Raw genomic sequence first — 26,214 nt, 5'->3', positions numbered from 1 at the left:
CATCATCTTGTTAACTACTGAAACAGCCATCCGGACAGCTGAAAGAGGTTGGACTCATTACTCCTGAGTGAAAAGGCCTGTGCCAGCCCCAAAGAGGTAGAAGGTGGAATCTCACCAAGGAGATCCACTGAAGTTAAAGTTTCGAAGGACCTAACGGACTCTTGATAGAAGGAGGGGTAAAGAGGCATAAGGACTAAACACTGCATTTTTTTATGCTTCCATTCCGACCAGAGAAAGTCAAGATTGAGAAAATCCAATACCTCCAGGAGGTACTGGTTTTGTAAGTGCCTTTGTGGATGTTGTTGCTCCCATTATTGGTCGCGCTGGTGAATGATCTCTGGAGGGCTCGGGACAGAGGATACTCCTTTGTTCTAGTCCTATTAGACCTCTCAGCGGCTTTCGATACCATCGACCATGGTATCTTGCTGCGGCGTCTCAGGGGATTGGGAGTGGGAGGCACGGTTTTTCAGTGGTTCTCCACCTATCTCCTGGGACGCTCACAGTCAGTGTTGGCAGGAGGGCAGAGGTCGACCGCGAGGCCTCTCGCTTGTGGAGTCCCTCAGGGGTCGGTCCTCTCGCCCCTTCTGTTCAACATCTACATGAAACCGCTGGGTGAGATCATTCGTGGTTTTGGAGTTGGGTATCATCAGTATGCTGATGATACCCAACTTTTCATTTCGACCCCAAACCACCCCAGTGATGCCCTCGACGTGATGTCCCGGTGCCTGGAGGCGGTCCGGGTCTGGATGGGGAGGAACAGGCTTCGTCTCAACCCTGACAAGACGGAGTGGCTGTGCGTACCGGCATCTCGGGATATTCAGGATATCCCACCCCTCATTATGGGGGGTGAGTCTTTACCTCCTGTAGATAGGGCTCGCAACTTGGGAGTCCTCCTAGACTCACAACTCTCCTTAGAAGATCATATTGTAGCTGTGACTAGGGGGGCGTTCGCCCAGGTTCGCCTGGTGCGCCAGTTGCGGCCCTATCTAGACCGGGATGCCTTGCGCACGGTCACTCATGCGCTCGTGACCTCTCGTCTTGATTACTACAACGCTCTCTACATGGGGCTACCCTTGAAGACCACTCGGAGGCTCCAACTGGTACAGAATGCAGCCGCGAGAGTTGTATTGGGAGTCTCCCGATACTCCCGTGTTACACCTCTGCTCCGCGAGCTGCATTGGTTACCAGTTGTCTTCCGGGTGAGGTTCAAGGTGTTGGTAATGACCTACAAAGCCCTCCATGGCATGGGTCCAGAATACCTTGGGGAGCACCTGCAGCCGGCGTCAACTTCCCTCTGCCCAGTACGCTCCCACAGAGAGGGCCTCCTTAGGGTGCCGCCGGTCAAAGAATGCCGACTGGTGGCCCCCAGGGGGAGAGCGTTCTCTGTGGGTGCACCGGATTTATGGAACCATCTTCCGGTTGAGCTCCGGATGGCGCCCGATCTCCGCTCCTTCCGGCGCGACCTTAAAACCTATCTCTTTAAACAAGCTGGCCTGGCCTGATGGGACGGGGTGGGATTTTTATTAACGACTTCAATTTTAAATTTGTATTATCTCTGGGCATTGTTTAATTATGTTTTAATAATCTAATTTTAACTTTTGTATCTAATTTTTATGTATTGCCCTGTTCACCGCCCTGAGTCTCTTGAGAGAAGGGCGGTATATAAATTAAATTAATAAATAAATAAATAAATAAATTATATTGATTGCATTTTATGTACAGGGTGTAAGATAGAGTGTGATATTAAGAGCATAGAGGATGTATTGGAACATTACTGGGTGGTCATTGGGAGTTCTTCTTATTATACTCTTAAAACCTGTCCAACCACTAGAACCATGTATGCAATGTGTAAAAATGACAAAAAGGGAAGGGAAAATTGAGAAAACAATGATATACCATACTATGATTCCTGAATGTTTACAAACTGACTTAACAGACTGCATTCAGAATGACACACAATATAAGCATTGCCACACCAGCATAGGGGTAGAATGTTATGACCCAAAAGCAATAGGTTCAGTAACTGCAAAAATGTGGGTGTATGCTTATAAAGGAGGGAGAAATGCATTTCAGATGTTCTCATTAAGTCATATCAGACGAGGTTATATAGCCCATAATGAAACCAGGGGCGAAACTAGTGTGGGTGTGTGTTTTGATGCTTGCCAAGCTATTAATAATGGACAAGGACCTGATAACTCATTTAGGGTGAAATGTGAAAACTTAGAGTGGGAAAGAAATTATATAAAAGAAAGGAAGTATTTATTTCAGAAAGCGCATATATTAAGTACAGGACATGTTGCCTTTGCTCCAAGCTATGATTATTGGTACACTACTACAGTCCCAAATGAGAAGTATAGGTCCAAAGGAAGTGAATATTAGTATCGGGAGTACCAGGACTGATTGCACTCAAGGAAAATGTAACCCAATGTGTATATATATAAATCAGTCATTAGAAAAAGGAATCCAATATAAGGACTTTGGAATAGGAATAGATGGAACCGGAAAAGACCCGTGGGGGTGGCTAGTATTAAAAATAGAAACCACTAAAGTAAAACCAAAACACAAAAGTATCTTTTGGTCATATTATCAAGAATTTGAAAAATTAGAATTACCTGAATTTCCTAAGAAAACAGTGAATATGTTTGTACAATTGGCTGAAGAAATTGCTAAGACTCTAACAGTGAGTAATTGTTTTGTTTGTGGAGGAACAAATATGGGAGAACAATGGCCATGGGAAGCTCAAGAATTAAAACATGACATTGTGGTGGAAATGTGGAAAAATAAAACTCTCAAGTTCACAAAAGGAAAAGAGGGAACATGGGCATTAACCACAAATTTAGTAGGGAAAGTATGTTATGAAAGACAAAGAAAGAATAGGAAAGTAGCAGTAGGAGACATGATTTGCTTGACTGTATGGAACAACGACAGTTGGTGGGGAGGAAGTGGAATATCAAAGAAAGAGACATTAAGTGAAATAACTGAGATGGCTTATTTAAAAGATCCTGAAAACGACACCCTGTACTGGGTAGCCCTGGAAGGTATGTATTGGATATGTGGAAAATATGCCTATGGGTATCTACCCAAGGGGTGGTATGGATCTTGTATCTTAGGAATAATAAAGCCAAGCTTTTTCCTTCTCCCAATCGAACAAAAACAATTTCTGGGACTAACTGTATATGATGATTTATCAGATAAAGTCCAAGAGAAAAGAGCCATACAAGCAAGCGATATGAAAATTGGAATCTGGAAAGATGATGATTGGACTCCAGAGATCATCAACTATTATGGACCAGCTACATGGGCAGAAGATGGCACCTTAGGTGCCAGAGAGCCCATCTATATTCTAAATAAGGTAATTATAACACCCAGGGGGAGTTATATTCTAAATAGGGTAATTATAACACCCAGGGGGAGAGCCTTCTCAGTGGGTGTGCCTGCCCTCTGGAACCAGCTGCCCGTGGAGCTCAGGACTGCCCCCGACCTCCGTTCATTCTGCTGGGACCTGAAGACCTGGCTCTTCAAGCTCTCTGGCCCAGGCTGAGAATTTTAATTTTAATTTTAATTGGGGTTTTTACTTTTTTTTCAGGGATTGATGTAATTTTTTTAATTTTTTTTAAACTTTTGTATTTCTTGTTTTAAATACCCTGTAAACCGCCCTGAGTCCTTCGGGAAAGGGTGGTATATAAATCTAATAAAATAAATAAATAAATAAATAAAATTAGGCTACAAGCAGTACTCTAACACATTTAGTTAAGGAAAGTGTAAAGTCTCAAACCTACATCATGCAGAATCGGTTAGCCTTAGACTACTTATTAGCTCAAGAAGGAGGTGTGTGTAGAAAATTTAATTTGAGCAATTGCTGCATTGAAGTAGATGAGAGTGGTAAGGTAGTAAAGGAAATTACAGACAAAATGATAAAATTAGCTCATGTCCCAGTCCAAACCTGGAATGGATTGACCTTAGATGGGGTAAATAACTGGTTCGGAGGGTGGTTTGCAAATTGGAAAGAACTAGCAAAATTTGCAATACTAGGATTCTTGGCTATTATGTTTTTACCATGTTTTATTCCTCTCATACAAATACTAATAAGACGAACAATGAAAAGTATGACTTTAATAACAACTTCAATTGAAAAAGGGAAGAAAGAAACAATGTTAATAATGAAGGTAGGAAAACAAGGGTTGGGGAAAGAAGACTCAGAATATAATAACTTGCTTCCACAGGAATTTGAAGAAAAATTAGGGAATGATGAATTCCTAAAAGTATAAAAGAATAATTCAGGTAGAAGAGAAAAAGGGTGGAATTAAAGGAAAATAAATAAAGGTTATTCTTTTATAAATTGTATGAAATGTAACACCAATGAATTGTATCAAATGTAAACACTAAGATGTGGGGCTATCTATTTCCTGCTCAGACAGTGAACTAACAAATAATAATCAACAAAGTTCTTTTGAAATGTTAAAAAGTTTCCGAGAGACAGGAACATCGGCCCAAGGTGGAAATTACAACCAAGGTGGAAATTACAAGGAAACGAGATAAGATCTAGATAAGATCATAACAGATAGATGGAAATGGTCAGAAGGACCCCTTTAGAAATAGGAAACAACTTCAAAGAATGACTTAAGCTTCTTAGGAATGGTGTGTATTGTGAAAGAGTATAAAATGCCTACTTTGAAACTTGCTCAGCGCGCTCTTTGAACCCAATCCAAATTAGGAAGGGTCTAAGAGGCCGCGTTTGCAAACACTTTTATTTTTTTTTTATTTTCAATTTTCTTTTCAATAAATTTTTGCCTTTGTTAAACAGACTTGTCTTTGAGTTGTGAGTATCAAATTTTGGGCTTTTAAATCTCACAATGGTATTCATAATAGGTCAACATAGAAGAGGACACATTTATATGTATACTTTCAACCACTCTGCCATACAGTGAAATAATCAAAATATTTCAAAAGGAACATTTTTTTTTGCTTTTGTTGAGAAGTAAGCATATATCCCATCTAAATGATACAGCTCAAAAGGAGAAATCATCAGTCTGAGAATAAACCGAACTATGTAAAAGTATAATACTGCCACACAGGAATTTTAGGGGTTGTAGTTGTTGTTGCTGCTGCTGCTGCTGCTGTTGTTATTATTATTATTATTATTTTCTGTTGATTGACATCTGAGGAAAAAAATGGGAGGAGGTGACAAAACATTATAGTAAAAGAAAATGGATAACCTGGGGCTAATGGCATGTTAAACAGAAGCATTTTACAGGGATACAATTTACTGCAGAAGCTCTATAACACATTTTTTTAAAAAAAAAATAGAGGGGAATATCAAAAACAGAACATTTTAAAAATTGCTATGGAAATTGTATATCTGCATATCTATTCCCATTACAGACTGAACCTTCTGCAAATGTTTTGGTCCTCTTAATTCTAGTCTGTAAGTATGTTAGAAAGAAGCATTAATCCCACATTACCAATTATATCATTTATTCATTATATTTGGCTATCTATCCCATACTTCTGAAAACTGTCAGTGAAACTGTGATAACACTTTAAACAGTATACTAATTTAGCTAGGCTTCCTTTTTATGTTTACCTGACACAAGTGAATAATGACTAAGTAATATGTTTGCCTTGCAATATGTTTTCAGCAGAGAATATTTTAAAAATGTAATTGTTCACAGCTGCTTAACAATGATGGACAGTTGATCTTAATTGCTAATCAAGCAGCTGGGAGGGCCCTTTGCTGCAGTTTAAAAGGTTTATCCAATTATTTTTTATTAGAGGTTAAAGTGGCATTAACCACTATTAAAACCAATAGATTAATGTGAAAAAATGGAAAGACCCCTGACAAATATGTTTTAAGCTAAAGTTTACTTCAAACACTTCTTTGTTTTCTTCCTTTTCTTCCCCACTTAAATCATAATTTTGCTCAAGGGAAGATATGAGAGAATCTCTACATATAGCATTAGGTGCTAAATGCTATCTTCCAGCTTTTCTTGAAAGGCCAAGTTAAAAATCAGGCATTTTTATCAGATAAATCATCAATTTATCAAGGATCAGGTAAAGATCTCAGGAAAGATCTAACTACTGCACCACCAAGGCTTCCTACAGAATAGAATTCTTCTCATAATAATTGCTAATATTAACAGGATTTGGAGATGGAAGATGTTCATGTTTTGCTCTTGACTGCCTGTGTCCCAGCTCGCAATATCCAGGCTGGAAGACAGCACCATATTAAAGGCCCCAAATGCAGGGAAGTTTGCATGTCTCAGTGAAGTTCCATGATGAAAAAGTGTCAAAACACTTTATTTATTTATTTTTACACATAGAAATGTGTAAGTCATTTTTTTTTCTAACTGTAGATGAGCATGGATTACTGCCATCTCTTTTTGTTCATCTATTGGCTAAAAGGGTAAGTTATGATTGGCTGGAAACTCACAAACATGTCATTATATGAGTTGTGGTGGCATAGTTGTTAAAATGTAGTATTGCAGGCTAAAGATGGTACCGCCCTAGGCGCCTAATGGACCCTGACAGGTTCCAGGCAGCGCTTGGGAACCCACATGCACTCCCTGCTCACAGCTCGGCGGACGCCTTAGTGGAAGCCTGGGAAAGGGCAGCCACGGAGGCACTTGACCGAGTTGTACCCCTGCGGCCCCTGACCCGGCGCAGATCCCAGCGAGCCCCATGGTTCACCGCGGAGCTCCGGGAGATGAAGCGTCGGAGACGGGGCCTAGAGAGCCGTTGGAGATCCAGTCGATCCGAATCCGACCGATTGCGACTAAGAATCCTCACCAGGTCTTATCTCGCAGCGATAAGGGTGGCGAAATCCAACTACTTTTCCACCCTCATCGCGTCCGCAGATAATCGCCCGGCTGCCTTGTTCAGAGTGACTCGCTCCCTACTGAACCAAGAGGTGAGAGAGGAACCCTTACAGGGTGGAGCCGAGGAATTCGGTCAATATCTGTTGGATAAAATCACTCGGATTCGAACCGGCCTGGACTCCAACTGGGCGGAGTTGGAGGAACAAGACATGGACAGTCTTGTCGATGTCATCTGGGAGGAATTTGATCCTGTGACTCCGAAGGAAGTAGACAGGATTATGAGGAGGTTGAGCTCCTCCACATGCTTACTGGACCCGTGCCCTTCCTGGCTGGCTTATGCAGCTCGAGAGGGGACACGAAGCTGGTTTCTGGCGGTCATCTCTGCTTCTCTGAGTGAGGGTCACTTCCCCACCGCCTTGAAGGAGGCGGTGGTGAGACCTCTCCTCAAGAAGCCCACCTTGGACCCAACCTCATTGAATAACTTTCGTCCAGTCTCCAACCTTCGCTTCCTTGCGAAGGTTGTTGAGAGCGTGGTGGCGCATCAACTTCCTCAGGTCCTGGATGAAGCGGTTTATCTAGACCCGTGCCAATCGGGCTTCAGGCCGGGCTACAGCACGGAGACGGCATTGGTCGCTCTGATGAATGATCTCTGGAGAGCCCGGGACAGGGGCCATTCCTCTGTCCTAGTCTTATTAGACCTTTCGGCGGCTTTCGATACCATCGACCATGGTATCTTGCTGCGGCGCCTCAGGGGACTGGGAGTGGGAGGCACGGTTCTGCGGTGGTTCTCCTCCTTTCTCCAGGGTCGCTCGCAGTCGGTGCTGGCAGGGGGACAGAGGTCGACTCCGAGGCCTCTCGTTTGTGGAGTTCCTCAGGGGTCGGTCCTCTCGCCTCTCCTGTTCAACATCTACATGAAACCGCTGGGTGAGATCATTCGTGGTTTTGGAGTAGGGTACCATCAGTATGCTGATGACACCCAGCTTTTCATCTCAACTCCAAACAGTATCAGTGATGCCCTCGACGTGATGTCCCGCTGCCTGAAAGCGGTCCGGGAATGGATGGGGAGGAACAGGCTTCAACTCAACCCGGACAAGACTGAATGGCTGTACGTACCGGCAAGCCAGGATACTCAGATCATTCCATCCCTTAACATCGGGGATGAGTTATTACCCCCTGTTGATAGGGCCCGCAACCTGGGTGTCCTCCTAGACTCGCAGCTATCCCTGGAAGATCACATAGGAGCTGTGACCAAGGGGGCCTTCTCCCGGGTTCGACTAGTGCGCCAACTACGACCTTATCTGGACCTGGATGCCTTACGTACAGTCACCCATGCACTTGTGACCTCTCGCCTAGACTACTGTAACGCTCTCTACATGGGGCTGCCCTTGAGAGCCACTCGGAAGCTTCAACTGGTGCAAAGTGCAGCTGCACGGACACTTTTGGGGGCCTCCCGATACTCCCATATCACACCTCTCCTGCGTGAGCTGCACTGGCTTCCGGTTGCCTTCCGAGTGAAATTCAAGGTGCTAACAATGACATACAAAGCCCTACATGGCATGGGTCCGGACTACCTATGGGAGCACCTTCTGCCAACGTCAACACCCCTCCGTCCTGTGCGCTCCCATAGAGAGGGCCTCCTCAGGGTGCCACCGCTCAAGGAATGTCGGCTGGTGGCCCCCAGGGGGAGGGCATTCTCAGTGGGTGCGCCAGCCCTCTGGAACTGCTTGCCTACCGAAATCCGGATGGCCCCCGACCTCCGCACCTTCCGGCGCGATTTAAAAACTTACCTGTTCCAGCAGTCCGGCCTGGCCTGATAGCTCTTGGGGTCTCAGTTGTTTTTACTATTGTTTTTCACTATTGTTCAATCTGTATACCTACCTTACTCTGTACACCGCCCCAAGTCCCTCGGGAGAAGGGCGGTATATAAGAACAAATAAATAAATAAATAAATAAATAATTCTGCTGACTGTCAGGAATTTCATCCTGCTGACCAGCTCAAGGTTGACTCAGCCTTTCATCCTTCTGAGGTTGGTAAAATTAGGACCCACATTGTTGGTGTCAATATGCTGACTCTGTAAATCACTTAGAGAAGGCTGTTAAGCACTGTGAAGCAGTATATAAGTAAGTGCTATTGCTATGGCTATTATAGTTAAATGCTGATGATCAGAATTGGGTAATGAGGTCCAGCTTGGGTAATGAGGTCCAGTTAGGTAGAAATCAGACTAAGACAACGTTTATTGAGAATGGCTATAATAACTAAATCTTGTAATCTTTTCTTTTCTCGTTATATGCATGTGAATTAGAAAAGTTTCTATTGGAACTGTTTCTGAATAACTTCTGCTTGTTTGTGATCTCAGTTTTTTTATTCACTTTGTTGCTTTGGTAATGGATTTGGTCTACCAATGGCATGGTCATTTTCCTTTCTCTATATAGATAGGAAGGCTGGAGCCTTGGAAGACTCCATAGTATCTTGTTTTGTCATTTAGTCATTTCTATCAAGATGGCAGGCTTTATATCAGGCAGATTAATATTGAAACAACTTATTAATCACTTATGTGAAAATGATGCACAATTATATTCAGATGAACATAGTTATACTAAAAGAACCTTGATATAGTGGAAGGTTTTAGCATGAGAAGTCCTGTAACTACAGAAAGCCTTTATTTAGACTTAAACATAGAAATAAACCACATTTATTGTCAAGACCCACTTCAATCCCACATCGTAAGAAAGCAGAACTCTTGGAAACAATTTCTTCCAACAGGAACTTTTATTAAGAGTAATTGATAGCAGGCATAATAGACAGGATCTGAGATTTCTTAAGGTATCCTCAAGCAAGACTCCACCCCATAGTCTTCCCAGCCAGTATGGGATGGCCAATCCCCAGGTGTTAGATCCATCATGGGAAAAGGGAAGATAACATCAGCCCAGTGATGGTCAGCAGCCCTTCACACCATTCTCTGAGCACATAGAAATAAACCAGGCACTGAGGATAAATTTCTTATTCCCTCCCTTGTTGACAGTTTAGGGAGATAAAGTACAGAAATTAGTCTGGTTTGTTGGGATATTCTGTATGAAACTTCTTTAGCTGTTTGGGTGCTTTGATGTGATTTTGTGGACCCACTCGTTCTGTGTGGAGGAAAGGTGTTTCCATGCTACTAGATATTTGGTTGCCCCATGATACTTCCTAGAATCTAGGATTCAAACTGTTGTTCTCCTTCAACCATGATTGGAGGTGGTGGGGGGATTTTTGGTCATAAGGGTGATTGTTTTTCTCGTTTCAGAAAGCTGCAGTGAAAAACTGGATATATTTGCCTGAGGTTCTAATTCTACTGTTACTAGGTTAATGATTCTTTTAATTGGGAAAGGCCTTATATATTTTGGACCAAGTTTTTTACTGGGATGTAGGGATTTTAGGTATTTTGCAGACAAGTATACCATTTCTTTTACAGTGAATGGTTTAGGTTCAACTCTTTTTTATCTGCTTGTGCTTTGTGTGCTTCTCTAGCTTCATCTAAGTCTTTCCTAACCACTGGCCAGGTGTTTTGTAATTGGGATATCCATTCTTTTAGCGATGGGATTGCTGATTTGTTTGGGGTTAGTTCTGGCATAGGGTTGAAACTTTGGCCAGTGGCTCTTTGAAAGGGAGTGTAGCCTGTGCTGGAGTGGACTGTGTTATTGTAGGCAACTTCTGAGAAAGGGAGTAGGTCCATCCAATTCATTTGCTGGAAATTAATAAAGTACCTTAAATATGGGTGAAGTACTGAGTTTGACCTCTTCATGGATTACTGCCTTGTCGTGGCGAAGGGGCTTGCGTAATTCAATGAAGCTATGAGCTATGCCGTGCAGGGCCACCCAAGACGGACAGGTCATAGCAGAGAGTTCTGACAAAACGTGATCCACTGGAGAAGGAAATGGCAACCCACTCCAGTATCTTGCCATGAAAACCCTATGGACAGTACCAAAAGGCAAAACGATATGACGCTGGAAGATGAGCCCCTCAGGTCGGAAGGCGTCCAATATGCTACTGGGGAAGAGCAGAGGGCTAGTACTAGTAGCGCCAGAAAGAATGAAGCGACTGGGCCAAAGCCGAAAGGACGCTCAGCTGTGGATATGTCTGGTGGTGAAAGGAAAGTCCGATGCTGTAAAGATTCTTTCTCCATAGGAACCTGGAATGTAAGATCCATGAATCAAGGAAAGCTGGACGTGGTCAAACAAGAGATGACAAGACTAAACATCGACATCTTAGGTATCAGCGAACTAAAATGGACAGGAATGGGTGAATTTAATTCAGATGACCATCAGGTATACTACTGCGGGCAAGAATCCCTCAGAAGAAATGGAGTAGCCTTCATAGTCAATAAAAAAGTAGGAAAAGCAATACTGGGATACAACCCTCAAAATGACAGAATGATCTCAGTTCGAATCCAAGGCAAACCATTCAATATCACAGTAGTCCAGGTCTATGCCCCAACCACCAGTGCTGAAGAGGATGAAATTGACCGGTTCTATGAAGCCTTACAGCACCTTATAGAACTAACACCCAAAAATGATGTCCTTATCATCATGGGAGATTGGAATGCTAAAGTAGGAAGCCAAAAGATAACTGGAATAACAGGCAAGTTTGGCCTTGGAGTACAAAATGAAGCAGGGCACAGGCTGATAGAATTTTGTCAAGAGAATACGATGGTCATAGCAAACACTCTTTTCCAACAACCCAAGAGACGGCTTTACACATGGACATCACCAGACGGTCAACACAGAAATCAGATTGACTATATGCTCTGCAGCCAAAGATGGAGAAGCTCTATACAGTCAGTAAAAACAAGACCAGGAGCTGACTGTGGCTCAGACCATGAGCTTCTTGTTGCAAAGTTTAGGCTTAAATTAAAGAAAGTAGGGAAAAGCGCTAGGCCAGTCAGGTATGAATTAAATCATATCCCTGTTGAATATACAGTAGAGGTGACAAATAGATTTAAGGAATTAGATCTGATAGACAGAGTGCCTGAAGAACTATGGACAGAGGTTCGCAACATTGTACAAGAGGTAGCAACCAAAACCATCCCAAAGAAAAAGAAATGCAAGAAAGCAAAATGGCTGTCTGAGGAAGCTTTGCAAATAGCTGAGGAAAGGAGGGAAGCGAAAGGCAAGGGAGAAAAAGAAAGATATGCCCAATTAAATGCAGAATTCCAAAGAATAGCTAGAAGAGATAAGAATGCCTTCTTAAATGAACAATGCAAAGAAATAGAAAAAAACAATAGAATAGGGAGGACCAGAGAGCTTTTCAAGAAAATTGGAGAGATGAAGGGAACGTTCCATGCAAAAATGGGCATGATAAAGGACCAAAATGGCAGGGACCTAACAGAGGCAGAAGAGATTAAGAAGAGGTGGCAAAATTACACAGAAGAACTATACAAGAATGAGCTTAATGTCCCTGATAATCACAATGAGGTGGTCACTGACCTCGAGCCAGACATCCTAGAATGTGAAGTGAAGTGGGCCTTAGAAAAGCTGAGCAACAACAAAGCTAGTGGAGGTGACAATATTCCAGCTGAGCTATTCAAAATCTTAAAAGACGATGCAGTAAAAGTGCTACACTCAATTTGCCAGCAAATTTGGAAAACTCAACAGTGGCCACAGGATTGGAAAAGATCAGTTTACATTCCAATTCCAAAGAAAGGCAGTGCCAAAGAATGTTCAAACTATCGCACCATTGCACTCATTTCTCATGCTAGTAAAGTTATGCTTAAAATTCTACAAGCTAGACTCCAGCAGTATGTGGATCGAGAACTACCAGAAGTACAGGCAGGATTTCGAAGAGGCAGAGGAACTAGAGATCAAATTGCTAACATACGCTGGATCATGGAGAAAGCTAGAGAGTTCCAGAAAAACATCTACTTCTGCTTCATTGACTATGCTAAAGCCTTTGATTGTGTGGATCATAACAAACTCTGGCAAGTTCTTAAAGAGATGGGCATACCAGACCATCTTATTTGTCTCTTGAGAAACCTATATGTAGGCCAAGAAGCAACAGTGAGAACTGGACACGGAACCACTGATTGGTTCAAAATTGGGAAAGGAGTCCGGCAAGGCTGCATACTGTCGCCTTGCCTATTTAACTTATATGCAGAGCACATCATGAGAAAGGCAGGGCTAGATGAATCAAAAGTTGGAATTAAGATTGCCGGAAGAAACATCAACAACCTAAGATATGCAGATGATACCACTCTAATGGCAGAAAGTGAAGAGGAACTAAAGAGCCTCTTGTTGCGAGTGAAGAAGGAGAGTGCAAAATGTGGGTTGAAACTAAACATTAAGAAAACCAAGATCATGGCATCTGGCCCTCTCAATTCCTGGCAAATAGATGGGGAAGAAATGGAGGTAGTGACAGATTTTATTTTCCTGGGCTCCAAGATCACTGCAGATGGGGACTGTAGCCAAGAAATTAAAAGACGCTTGCTCCTGGGGAGGAAAGCCATGGCAAATCTAGACAGCACACTAAAAAGCAGAGACATCACCCTGTCAACAAAAGTACGTATAGTCAAGGCTATGGTCTTCCCAGTTGCAATGTATGGCAGTGAAAGCTGGACCATAAGAAAGGCTGAGCGCCAAAGAATTGAAGCCTTTGAACTATGGTGCTGGAGAAGACTCCTGCGAGTCCCTTGGACTGCAAGGCGATCAAACCGGTCAGTCCTAGAGGAGATCAACCCTGACTGCTCTTTAGAAGGCCAGATCCTGAAGCTAAAACTCAAATACTTTGGCCATCTAATGAGAAGGAAGGACTCACTGGAGAAGAGCCTAATGCTGGGAAAGATTGAGGGCAATAGAAGAAGGGGACGACAGAGAATGAGGTGGCTGGATGGAGTCACTGAAGCAGTAGGCGTGAGCTTAAATGGACTCCAGAAGATGGTAGAGGACAGGAAGGCCTGGAGGAACATTGTCCATGGGGTCGCGATGGGTCGGACACGACTTCGCAACTAACAACAAACAACTGAGTTTGAAAGTTCCATCGATCCATTGGACTGAGGATGATGACTAAATGACAGTCCCTGGGGGGTTCCTAAGAGAGATAAAAATTATTTCCAAAACTGATGTGAATTGCACTCTCCTATCTGATATGCGGTGGCTCAGTGGGTTGTGTGGCTGATATGGAGTGGCTCAGTGGGTTAGGGTGCTGAGCTTGTCGATCAGATGGTTGGCAGTTTGGCAGGTCGAATCCCGAATGCCGTGTAACAGAGTGAGCACCTGTTACTCGTCCCAGCTTCTGCCAACCTAGCAGTTCAAAAGCATGTAAAAATGCAAGTAGAAAAATAGGGACCACTACGGTGGGAAGGTAACAGCGTTGCATGCACCTTTGGCATCTAGTCATGTCAGCCACATGACCACGGAGACATCCTCAGACAAGGACAGGCTCTTCGGCTTTGAAGCAGAGATGAGCAGTGGCCCCTAGAGTTGGAAACGACTAGAACACATGTGCGGGGGAATCTTTACTTTTACCTATCTGATATGATGCGTTGGGGTGCTCCATGCAGTCTGTAGATGTGCTGCATGAATAGTTTCACTGAGGCTTTGACAGTGGGGAACTTTTGGCAAGGGATAAAGTGCACTTGTTTTGAAAACAGGTCCATAACCACTCAGATGACAGTGTTTCCATTGCTTTCTGGTAAATCCACTATAAACTCCATGGATTTTTCTTTCCATGCGGCTGAGGTATTTGCCATTGGTTGTAGCAGTCTGGGTGATTTCCCTTGCAACCTCTTAGCAGCTGTGCAAGTTGGGCAGCTGGCCATGTAGCTTTCTGTGTCTTTTTTCATGGATGGCCACCAAAATTGCCTTTTGATTAAATGTAGCATTTTTACAAATCCAAAATGCCCTGCTGATTTTGTATCAAGGCACAGCTGCATTAAAGTTACTCTGTGGTGGCTTGGTATATATAACTTCTCTCCCACCCATGGCAGTCCATCTTTGATAGTGCACATGTGTTTATTCTTCTGGAACCATTCATCTGTTTGTAAGGTCTTCCGGAATTCGATTCTGATTTGGCTACCCAGCTGCGGCTTCACCTTAGCTTGAGCCTTGGTGGTTACTGGTGCTGCCAGTTGTGGTTCAGACATGAATGGTTTAGAACTGGTGGCTTCCGTGCTGTTATATTGGGGCATGTGAGACAGTGCATCTGCCAGGAGGCTAAGAAAGATGTCTTCCAGCCAGTTAGGGTTAGGGTTAGGACTTAGGGTTAGGGCCTCCCCTTTGAGAGTATGGCAGAACCCAGGGAAGGGTGAGATTTGATTTGAGTCAGAGGGAATAGATAGAAATGAAATAAGAATGAGTTCTGACATCTATGTACCATTCAAAGGAGACAATAAAAAAGACAAACAGAAAATCAAAAAATTCAGAACACAACCTCAGCCAGTCAACAACCTGTTAAGCAGGGATTAACACCAGATACGCAATCAAATAGAAAAGAATACTCTAATCAAGGAACTGCCAAGGAAAACCACCCACCCACCAACATGGGCAGGGCAAGCTACTTTGTATACGCAGGGATCAAACTCCACGCTCACCAGGACTGATGAAGTTACCTAGTCAAATAATGAAATGTCTGCAAGAAAACTACCAAGCTCAGAGAACTCCACTGTTTAATTAATTAATTAATTAATTATTTCTTTTTGGGACTTATATGCCGCCCTATCTCCCGAAGGACTAAGGGCGGCTAACAACAATAAAACGCAATAATACAAATGTTAAAAAGATTAAACTAACAAGCCCCAATGATAAAATGATAAAATATTAAAAAAATATTCTATTTAAAAATCCCTATCGTCAGTCCAGGTCAGCCTGATGGAAGAGAAATGTTTTAAGGACGCAACGAAAGGACCAGAGATCCTGGGCCATCCGGAGCTCAAGGGGAAGTTGATTCCATAGGGCCGGCGTTCCCACGGAGAAGGCTCTCCCCCTGGGGGTCGCCAGCCAACATTGTCTAGCTGACGGCACCCTGAGGAGGCCCTCCCTGTGTGAGCGAACCAGGCGATGGGAGGTTGTACCTGGCAGCAGACAGTCCTGCAAATATCCCGGGCCTAAGCCATGTAGGGCTTTATAGGTAAGAACCAGCACCTTAAATCTCACCTGGAGGAAAACCGGTAACCAATGTAGCTCACGCAGGAGGGGTGTAATGTCACAACCTGCGCAGCCGCATTCTGCACCAGCTGGAGCCTCCGGGTGGTCTTCAAAGGCAGCCCCATGTAGAGAGCATTGCAGTAATCTATACAGGAGGTAACAAGTGCATGAGTGACTGTACGTAGAGCATCTCAGTCCAGATTTATTTTATTTATTTTATTTTAATTCCATTTATATCCCGCCCTTCTCCGAAGACTCAGGGCGGCTTACAAGCTTAGCAGTAGCCTTCATTCTATGTATATGCCTGCTTATTAGGGCTTTCACACACACACCCCCAAGCGGCATTATTACAAAGTCAGCTTATTGCCCCCAACAATCTGGGTCCTCATTTTACCTACCTCGGAAGGATGGAAGGCTGAGTCAACCTTGAGCCTGGTGGGATGCGAACCTGCACTAATTGCAGGCAGCTGGTGTTACTTAAGGAGGCACAACTGCCTCCTTAAGTAACACAACTGGCACAACAGGTGAACCTGGGCAAATGCCCCCCTGGCCACAACTCCTATATGATCTTCAAAACTGAGTCGTGTATCCAGGAGGACGCCTAAGTTGTGCGCCCTATCAATGAGAGGTAACACCTCTCCTCCCATAACCAAAGACGGAACCTCTTGGACTAAACGAGATGCCGGTATGTAGAGCCACTCAGTCTTCGCTGGGATGAGCTGAAGCCTGTTCTTCCCCATCCAGATTCGTACCACTTCCAGGGAACGGGACATCATGTTGAGGGCATCACTGGGTTGGTTCGGGGTGGAGATAAAAAGCTGGGTATCATCAGCATATTGATGATACCTCACCCTGAAACCACGGATGATCTCACCCAGTGGCTTCATATAGATGTTGAACAGGAGGGGAGAGAGGACCGACCCCTGGGGCACCCCACAACTAAGGGGCCTCGGGGTTGACCTCTGCCCTCCTGCCAACACCATCTGCGAACGGCCCGAGAGGTAGGAGGAGAACCACCATAAAATGGTGCCTCCCACTCCCAACCCCCCAAGACGTCGCAATAAGATACCATGGTCGATGGTATCAAAAGCCACTGAGAGATCTAATAGGACCAGGACAGAGGAATAACCCCTATCCCGTGCCCGCCAGAGATCATCCACAAGTGCGAACAATGCCGTCTCCATGCTGTACCTGGGCCTGAAACCCGATTGCTATGGATCCAGGTACTCAGTTTCCTCCAGGACCAAAGGGAGCTGCTGTGCCACCACGCTCTCAACAACCTTCGCAAGAAAGTGGAGGTTGGAGACAGGATGAAAGTTATTCAAAATAGCTGGATCCAAGGCAGGTTTCTTGAGGAGGGGCCTCACCACTGCCTCCTTCAAGGTGTGAGGGAAGCACCCCTCACTCAAGGAAGCATTAATAACTGCCAGGAGCCAGCCTCATGTCACCTCCTGAGCTGCATAAACCAGCCCTGATTTAAAAGGGAACGGGTCACCCTAAACAGGGCGGCCAGGCAGTTATCTGTGGACACAATGAGGGTGGCGAAGTGAGCACACTTCACCACCTCCATTGCCACAAGGTAAGATCTAGAAAAAGATCTTAACTGTGTTTGGTCAGATTTGGACCAACTGGACCTCCAAATGCTCTCTAGGCCCCTCCTACGGCGCTTCATCTCTCGCAGGTCCACAGAAAACCAAGGGGCCAACCGGGACCTGCGCTGGGTCAGAGGCCGCAAAGGCACAACGCGGTCGAGAGCCTCCGAAGAAGCCCATTGCCAGGCATCAACTAAGGTCTCGACCGGGCTGTGGGAAAGGGAGGCAGGAATCAGTCCAAGCACCGTCTGGAACCTATCCAGGTCCATCAGGCACCTGGGGCAGAACCACCTGGTCGGTTCTGCCTCCCAGCAGCGGGAGGTGGCATAACGGAGGCCCAGGCGCAGGAGATAATGGTCTGTCCATGAAAGGGGTTGAGAGATTGGAGAAACCCTACCCAGACCATTAAGCCACTGCCCAGAGATAAAATTAAGGTCGGGCGTGTTTTCCCCCTCATGAGTCAGACCCTGAATAATCTCGGTCAGGGCCATGGCCATCATGGAAGCCATGAACTCTTGGGCCACCCCCAGTGCACCCCCCAGGGAGGGCAGGTTAAAATCCTCCAGAACCATAAATCTGGGAAACTCAATCGCCAGCCCCGAGAGAGTGTCGAGCAGCCCGGGTAGGGCCGTTGCCACGCAGCTGGGAGACAGATATGCAAGCAACAGGCCCAACTTACCCCCAGGGCCCCACCTCAGGAGGAGGGACTCCCATCCGCCTATCTGAGGGGCAGTGGCCTCCAGCAGACAAAGGGCCTCCTTAATAACAACTGCCACCCCACCGCCCCTACCCTGGGCCCTAGCAAACCGTAAATTAGTTGCCACCTGATCAGCCATCAACTTATCAAATTGTCCTCTTAACAAATTAATAACCTCTTTGATCTTCACATCCGATGGATTCCGAATTAGGGCCTTTTCTTTTTCTCTAATTTCATTCTCCAATTCCTTCCTCCTAAATTCCAAGTTACGTCTGTATTTGTTATTCATATATATTAACACCCCTCTCGTATAAGCTTTACTAGCATCCCAAACCATGTCCATAGAAGTGCCCTTATTCATGTTAGTTTCAAAAAAGTCCTTCATCTGTTTTTTTACATTCTTCCACATTTCTCTGATTTCTAAACAAGTTCTCATTTAAGCGCCAAGAGCACCTATCTCTATTATCCTTGTCAATCTCTAACCAAACTGGACTATGGTCAAACATAGTTCTTGGACAAATCTTTATCTTTTTAATCCTGGAAAAAAAATCATTAGTCAGTAATATAAAATCAATCCTGGAAAAAGATTGATGTCTATCAGAAAAAAAGGTGTAATCCTTTTCTTGTAAATGTATTTCTCTCCAAATGTCTCGCAACTCCAAATCATCCTTCATTTCAAAAAAAGATTTAGGCAATCTAGCGTGGCTTGGAATATGTCTAAAAGAGCCACACTTGTCCAGTTGTACGTCCAGGACTCCGTTCCAATCTCCCATAAAAATAAAAGATTTATAATCCCTGCGGCGCTAATTTTTTTAGATGCTGAAAAAGCTTTTGATCAACTGAATTGGCAATTTTTGATGAAAGTTTTAGATAAAATGAATTTTGGGGATAAATTTTTGCAACCAATTAGGGCATTATATCAAAAACAAACTGCCCGAATAATAGTTAACAATAGTTTGACTGAAGCATGTAACATTGAGAAGGGCACAAGGCAAGGGTGTCCGTTATCGCCTTTACTATTTGTGTTAACATTGGAGATATTATTGGTAAAAATACGAAATTCGGAAAGAATTAAGGGTATACAAATTAGAGATCAGGATTATACATTGAGAGCGTTCGCAGATGATCTGGTTGTTACGGTGACCCAGCCGGAGAATTCTGTTGTGGACCTGATGGAGATAATAATGCAATATGGGAAGGTTTCTGGATTTAAAGTTAATGCACAAAAAACTAAAATTCTGGCCAAAAATATGACAGTATCGCAAAAGGCTCTTTTAGAAGGATTAACTGGATTTGAGATTGCTAAAAGGTAAAGGTAAAGGTTCCCCCGCACATGCGTGCTAGTCGTTTCTGTTTTTGTCACCCTCTAATACAAAGTTATATAAAAATAACTATGAAAAATTATGAGGAAAAATTCAAAAAGAAATGGAGAGTTGGGAAAAATTGCAATTGTCTTTGCTGGGAAGAATCGCAGCAGTGAAAATGAATGTCCTGCCTAAATTTTTATTCTTATTTCAAATGATACCGGTCCTTAAGAAAGATTCTAATTTGGAAGAATGGCAACGGGGTATCAATAAATTTGTTTGGGCAGGGAAAAGGCCACGAGTTAAACTTAAGATTATGCAGGATACTCGTGAAAGAGGTGGTCTCAAAATGCCCAATCTTAAATTATATTATGAAGCTGCTGCGTTAGCAGGAATAAGTGATTGGATTAATTTGACACAAGAGAGATTATTAAATCTTGAGGGCCACGACTTGTTATTTGGCTGGCATGCATATTTGTTGTATGATAAGAAGGTAGATAATGTGTTTAAAGTGCATATTTTAAGACAGGCATTGTTGAGAGTTTGGAAGAAGTATAGACATAAGTTAGACTGTAAGATGCCATTGTGGGCAATTCCAAAACACGCAATAGAAAACATAAATGTTGGTTTCAAACATGATGTGACTACGTATAAGGAGATTTTAAGCTTGGAAAGAAGTGTATGGTGTTTAAAATCGTATAACCTCTTGCGAGATGAGAAGATTGTTCAAACCTGGTTTCAATATACTCAGTTACGGGCCAGGTGGAAAGAAGATCAGAAAACTGGTTTTGCAATGACTGATGAAAATTTGATAAAGCAAATTAGAAATCAGGGTCCAGCACATATCAAACGGATATATCTTGCATTGATAGAAATTGACTCAGAAACAGAACTTGTTAAAGATTGTATGATAAAATGGGCCCAGAATATCCAAGAAGTTATTACAATGGACACGTGGGAAAAGATCTGGGTGAGGAACGTAAAATTCACACAAGCTCAAAATCTAAGAGAGAACTTTTATAAAATGTTTTATAGATGGCATTTAGATCCTAAAAAGCTTGCAAGTATGTATCCGAATTATCAGCCAAAATGCTGGAGGTGTGGTGGCAAAGATGCAACATATTTTCACATATGGTGGACCTGTAAAAAGGTCAAGGCTTTTTGGATAAAAATTTGGTGGAATATGCAGAAGATCTTCAAGCAAAGGATAAAGTTTTGTCCGCAATTCTTTTTGTTGGGTATAATTACAGATGCTACTGTTGTGGACACTAAGTTGATGTTGAATTTAATTACAGCAGCAACACTTTTAATAGGTCAATATTGGAAGAAGGAGGAACTGCCGACTATAGAAGAATGGACTTTAAAGGTTTCTGACCTGGCAGAAATGGCAAAGATCTCAGCTTATTTGAAAGATCATTCGCAAGAACGTTATATTATGGAGTGGAAAAAATGGATTGAATATATCCAGAACAAATATGGGACTAAAAAGTTTCATTTAGCATTTGAATAAGTCTTCCTTTCTATTTTCTTTTTTTTTCTATATGAAATATTAGTATTGCTTGTAGTTATCTTATATGAGCTAGAGAGTGATAGATTTAAGAATTTATTGTTGGTAGCATATGGATGCTTATGATTGTTCTTTGTTTTTATACCCTGTACTTAGCTCTGGGAAGTCGGGGGGGAGGGGGGAAAGGGGGGGAGGGGTAGGGAGGGATAGGTAGGGGGGGAGGGGGGATTGTTAAAGATAAAATGTATTTTAAAACTTTTCAATAAAAAAAAAGATTTATAATCCAACTGAATAATCTTACTGTGTAATGAACTATAAAAGTCAGCTTGTTGTTGATTAGGAGCGTACAATCCAACCAAAAGCATTTTTTTGCCTTCTAACAGCAAATCTATTATAACATATCTTCCTTGTTTATCTGCTTCTATTAGCTCCACTGTCAGGGTATTCTTGACATAAATAACCACTCCATTTTTCTTATTCATTGCAGAAGCACTAAATTGTGTACCCAATCTAGAGTTCAATAGGTACTTTTGGTCCATAACCCTAATATGTGTTTCTTGCAAGCAAATAACATCAGTCTTAAATTGTTTTAAGTATTGAAAAACTTTCTTTCTCTTCTGTGGTGAGTTTAAGCCATTGACATTCCAAGTTAGAAACTTAGTCGCCATCCTTGGTGGCCCGAAGCTTCTGGAGCACGTCTGTCAAGAGTCCCTTAACTTCCTTAGGCCGTGCCCCTCCCACAGCTTCGCTATAGGTATGCTTTGGAGGTTCCATAACTTTCTGCTGGTCTTGCTCTTGCTCTTGTCTCGCTCGTCTCAAGGCAGCACGCATCATCCTCTGCTCTCTGGCATCTTCCGATAAAGCTGTAATTTGATCCCCTCCAGTAGCTTTCTCATCTGTCTGTGTTCCTTCAGCATCTTGAGGCTTTCCCTCGCCATTTTTCTTTGCAGATTCCAAAAGTGGTAAAGAGGTTGCTTTTAAAACATTGCTATAAAAATCACATGCCTGGATCACTGTGACCAAACGGTGTCTCGTACCTTCATGCATCACCACCATGCCCACTGGTATCTCCCATCTAAACTTGATGTCGCATTTCTTAAGTTCCTGTGCCAGAAAAGCAAAATCTTTCCTTCTCCTTAAAATTCTTGGAGGAATCTCTTTTAAAACCAAAACTTCTTGCTCAGCAACCACAAGCTTAGTATCATAAGAAACTTGGATAACTTCATTCCTGATTGCTCTCTTTGTGAAATAAACCACCACATCTCTAGGTAGCTTCCTCTGCCTTGCAATCCATGAATTCACACGAAAGATTTTGTCTATATTTCCCTCAATTTCAGCTGCTGTCTGTCCCAGTACCACTTCCAAAGCCTCAGAGACTATCTGCTTTAAATCTTCTTTAGGATTCTCTTTTAAACCTCTGATTCTGATAGCAAACTCCATCTGGTGGTACTGGACCAGAGTCAAATCACCGTCCATTTTATCCATCACATTTTCATTCTCTAACACTTTTGCTTCTAATCTGGAATTCTTTTGGCTGAGATCTTCCATTTTTTCATCCAAGCATTGAATACATGAAGCCACACCTTGAAGTGCAGGCAAGATGTCTGCCCTCATTGCTGTAAACTTCTCCTCCAGCTTTTCCATCTTTCCATCTATAATATCTGCTATTTGTTGTGAGTGCTTTTCCAAAGCATCCTGTAAATCTTTAACCGTCAGTGCCGGAGCAGGTGCAGGAGGCAATAAGGCTTGCAGCGAGGACTGTTGCACCGGGGAAGCCCCCGCACTCCGGAGAACTTTAGAAGTTTTAGCTGCCATCTTCCCCCACTTTCACTTGCTACGCACTTTCACTTTTAAAGTCCATAAAATCCATTGAACTAGAGAACAAAAATCCACTGCCTGCCTCTTCACACTCCAAAATCCTTCCTTCTGGCAGGGGTGGTTGCTAACGCTTAGTTCTGCTCCCAAAAGCACGGAGCAGAAATGCTGCGCAGCCCAGAGCAAACCCAGGCTTCGGGGGGGGGCTCGATCCTTCAGCCGCCCGAACTAAAAGCTCAGGCGGCTCCGGAGAGCTCAACCCATACCTGGGGCCTCACCCCCTCCTCTTCTCCCGAGGAGGGGGCTTCTGAACCGCTGAAACAGCTGATCGGCGCTGTTTTCAGCAGTTCTACAAAGCCGCGGAGCAGACAGCCCGGAGATGGATGTCTTCAACGTCGCGTCGCCACCGGAAGTGTTTGGCTAATCATTTTTGTGCAGGACGATCAAGGCTGATAAATTGTGATGTGTGATTTTGCTGCCTTCCTTGTTCTTCATTATACAAAAAGAGCAATTGGATTATTTAATTGTCAGAATCCATTTATATTTAATTTCTAACTCTCTTTTCTGTGCAAACGCAAATCTCACCTCCCCCCCTTGGATCCTGCCATTTCCAAGGAGGAAAAGGGAATAAACATGGGAGTTGATTGCTTCCATTTCCTTTCCTTAGATGCAACTTTTTGTTTATTTAGCCTGCCTGTTACCCATCACAATAAGATCAATGAGAGGCATTCTCCCTCTCATCCTATAGGCAACTAAGAAAGTGAGTGGGGGGAATCTGTGGGGGAAGAGAAAGCATTACCAGAAATACAGGAAGAATATTGGAACCTTGCAGAAGTTTTCAATAAGGAATGGGTAGATGAGCTCCCCCCTCACCAACCCACAGATTGTGCTATAGATTCAAACCTGGGGCAAAACTCCCGAAGACCAGGCTGTACTCCATGAGCTCTAAAGAGACAGCAGAGATGGAAAGATTCATAAATAAAAACCTAGAAAGGGGATGTATTGAGCCTGCCAAACCCAAAGTGGCCGCTCCACTCTTGTTCAGGGAGAAGAAGGACAGCACCATGCGCTTATGCGTAGATTACCAGGCCCTAAAAACAATTAGTGAAAGTAATCTGTATCCCCTACTCCTAATGAAGGATATGCTATCCAACCTATTGAAAGGAAGGATTTTTACAAAACTAGAATGGAAGACCACATTCAATTGTCCAAAGGGTTGCTACCAGTTCAAAGTTCTGCCGTTTGGACTCCAAGGGGCCTCCACAGTTTTTATGCAATTAATTAATGAAGTGCTAAGAGACCACCCATATAAGGGGGGCGTGGTTTACCTAGATGACATCCTTATCTTCACTGAGACCAAAGAGGAGCAGTTCTGAAAAAAATGTGGGCCGCCCACCTATATGCAAAATTATCAAAATGTGAATTCCACCAGGAAAGAAGAGATTACCTGGGATATTGCATATCCCCACGGGGCATTGAAATGGACCCTGATAAAGTCAGGGCAGTATTAGATTGGGCACCACCCCGCACAAGGAACCAATTGCAAAGTTTCCTGGGGTTTGCAAACTTCTACCACCAGTTCTTCTGTTTGTTTGCCCCAATAGCCCTTCCCCTCACAAATTTGTTGAAAACAAGGGGGAGACCCAAGTGAAACCAAGCCAGCCCCTGAAGTGTACAATGGAATGTCAAGTAGCATTCCATATCTGGATTTCCTCTACTATTCTTCAATTAGTTTTGGGTTTTTCATTTTCACAATTTTTTTCCTGAATCTTCCATTTCTGCTTCCCTGAACATTTTATTTCTGATAATGAATCTCCTTTGATCTACTAATTATTGTTCAATGATATTTGAGTCTAAATAAATTCTTTTCCAATGTTCAAACATACACTTTAAATAATCCTGCTTGGCTTTTGGTTTATAATAGCAAGCTATAATGGTGCAATTTTCAGATACAATATACTTTTGTCAGGATTGTTGCTTTTTTGTAATTCTACAAGGCTAAGCCCTGGTTGACCAGTCCCAACTGCTAAGTCCTTTTTCACACATGTCAACAAATGCCCAGGAACTCTAATATGTGACACGGTCCTTGTTGACCCAGCAATGACTGATTACTTATTATTTTCATGGTTTCTCACCATTTTAAATGGGTTGGTGGATAGACTTAGTCTGGTTCATCCACTAATATCCATCTGGCAGGGGTGACTCTTCTGCAGAATGCTATACTGCTAGCATAGCTCTCAATCTCATTTGAGCATTGAAAGCCTCTCTCCCATGATAATTATTATGAAAAATCTGAAAATGTACTTACAATAAGCAGCCTGTATCAAGCATGATGGGGAAAGAATACAGTACATAGTTCAACCTATTAATAAGAATATACTACAGATGTATAAAGACTCTGTATATTTTACAATGTATGTATGTTATATATGTATGTTATATAAGTATGTTATATATGTATGTTATATAAGGATTAAAGATAAATAATAGAATATGAATCTGTCAGAAGCATTTTTATTTTCGTTGGCAACCAGTAAAAAAAAATGTCTTAAGTAATCTTCCTCTGCTATTTTTCCCTGTTTTGTTACTTTTATAATCATTTTTTCCATCTGTTATTGCATTGAAATCAATAAGTAAGTTTTCTTGACTTCCGGTGGCGGCGGAGCGCCGGAGACAGCCTTTTCGGGCTGCCCGCGGCTCAGCTGTGTAGATTTCACCCGAAACAGCGCCGATCAGCTGTTCGGGTGAATTTGAAGCCCCCTCCTCGGGAGAAGAGGAGGGGGTGAGGCCCCAGGTAGGGGTCGAGTTCTCCGGGGCCGCCTGAGTTCAAAACGTGGGCGGCTGAAGGATCGAACTCCCCCGTAGCCTGGGTTGCTCCCAGCTGGTCAGCGTCTCTGCTCCGGATTTCTTGGAGCAGAGCCAGGCGTTTACGACCACCCCTGCCAGAAGGAAAGACCCTGGAATAAAAGGAGCAGGCAGAGCGGTACAAGAGAAAAAGGAGAAGAGGATCTTTATTTTTACTCTCGAGCTTAATGGACTTTTTTAAACTTAAAGTGAAACTGCGTCACAAGTGAAAGTAAAAGATGGCGGCTAAACCTCCCTCAAAAACCCTTCGGAGTGCTGGAACTTCTCCGGTGCAACAGACACCGTTGCAAGCCTTGCTTCCTCCTGCTGCATTGACATCGAAGGATCTAGAAGATGCCCTTGAAAAACATGCCCAGGTAATTTTAGTAACATTGGGTGATAAACTGGCAAAAATGGAGGAGAGAATAGAAGAGAGGATGGAAGAGAAATTTAGTGCGATGAGGGTAGACATCTTGTCTACAGTGGAAAGTGTGGCTGAATGTGTGCAAAGTTTGGAAGAAAAGGT

Source organism: Vipera berus (genome assembly GCF_964194415.1).
Source record: "Vipera berus genome assembly, chromosome: 3".
NCBI classification, from domain to species: Eukaryota; Metazoa; Chordata; class Lepidosauria; order Squamata; family Viperidae; genus Vipera; species Vipera berus.
Note: the sequence above shows the minus strand (reverse complement) of the source record.